The 1,532-nt window shown below is 53.2% G+C and overlaps 1 pseudogene across 1 annotated transcript in view; it reads right to left on the bottom strand.

Moving 5' to 3' along the window:
* Positions 1-1,267, bottom strand: part of LOC311128975 (neuroligin-4, X-linked-like) — a 5,480-nt pseudogene extending 4,213 nt beyond the window's left edge. Inside the window, exons 1-2 of the transcript in view lie at positions 833-1,267; positions 540-692 (exon numbers count right to left, since the gene is read on the bottom strand). The product of the transcript in view is annotated as a neuroligin-4, X-linked-like (transcript). The remainder of the gene's footprint in view (positions 1-539; positions 693-832) is intronic.
* Positions 1,268-1,532: the final 265 nt, after the last annotated feature.

The raw sequence follows: 1,532 nt of genomic DNA, 5'->3' as shown, positions 1-1,532 counted from the left end.
ATGTGACTTTAAATGATCATATGTCAGATCACTTCAGCCCTCCTATCCCCACCCCTTCCTCCTCCCTTTTCCTCCCCTCCCTCCCCTCTTTCTCTCCTCCACTCCTCACTCCCCTTTCCTTATATAAATTCCCTCTCCCTCCTCTCTCCCCTTCCCTCACCCTCTCTCTCATTCCCTTCCCCTCCTTGCCTCTCACCCTGCCTCTATTCTCTCTCTCCTCTCCTTTACTCTCCACCCCCACTTCTCCTCTCTCTCCTCTCATCCTTCTCTCAAAAGCTTAATTGAACTCCACCTACTGTGAGCCATAAACACAGATCTGATGGCTCCCCTCTAACCAGGCAAACAAACACACACACACACACACACACAGAGAGATTCATCTGGCTGTGTACGGCCTGCTAGCTTCCCCGTAGCAACACAGAAAAGTGACATTTCAACCAGTGAAAGAGTAACAGAAAGGTGATTAGGGGAATCTAACGACAGTGATGATGATGACGACAACGACAGTGATGATGATGATGATGATGAAGGTGACTAACCCAGTACTCCCAGCCTGTAGTTGATTGTGATGACGATGACGTTTCCATAGCTAGCCAGGACACTGCCGTCCATCATGCTGCCGCTCCCCTCGGAGTAGGAACCTCCGTGGACATACACCATCACCGGCCTCAGACCGCCCTCATCATGGATGTCTGGAAACACACACACAAGCCATATTTTCAGAGCGCTAAACAGCTCTCGCAGTTAGCAAAGAAACATGTGGGTACATGCATAATATAAGTAGAGGTAGATGCAGTGCATGCGTATGTCTGTGTTTGTACATATTACATACCTTCCTCAGTAGGGACGTATATATTGAGGTAGAGACAGTCTTCACTCTGCTGTGCCAGGTATGCGCTGGCTATGTCCAGGTTGGCAGAGTACCAGAGAGGTAACATCTCTGTCAGCAGCCTATGTTCCTCTACAGGCTGGGGGCAAACGGGGAGAACTGGGTGGCATTTCTCACCCCCGGCCAGGACAGGGGGGGCTCAGGGGGCTGGAAGCGTCTCTCCCCGGTGGGGGGACGGGCGTAGGGGACCCCCAGGTACTGGACCACAGGGCCCAGCAGGTCAGAGGGCAGGGGGGTCAACTGACCCCTCAGTCTGCCCTGGGATGTGGTGATGACTGACTGGCTAGCAGCAGGGGGGAGGTACAGGACAAGGGAGAGGAGAGGGGGGAGGATGCCCCTCAGTTTGTACAGGGACAGGAGCATGGAGAGGACACACAGTAGAGAGGAGGGGAGAGAGGGTAGAGGGATGGGGGGAGATATGTGGGAGGGACGGTGGGAGCGTTGGCGTTCGGTTTAGATCAGGACTCCGACTGGGAGTCTAGCACACACTCAAACAGCGATGGACAGTTTTTTTGTGTGTGTCTCAGAATATCTCTCTCCTCCCTGGGTCAGCCACTCACCTCCCGGTTCTCTCCGTACAGTGACACTGTTCTGCCTGGAGGGAAGGAGAGAGACAGAGACAGACCTTGAATTATATATATAC

The sequence above is a fragment of the Coregonus lavaretus genome (assembly GCF_964263955.1).
Source record: "Coregonus lavaretus genome assembly, chromosome: 5".
NCBI classification, from domain to species: domain Eukaryota; kingdom Metazoa; phylum Chordata; class Actinopteri; order Salmoniformes; family Salmonidae; genus Coregonus; species Coregonus lavaretus.
This window is presented reverse-complemented; position numbering and strand designations above follow the sequence as displayed.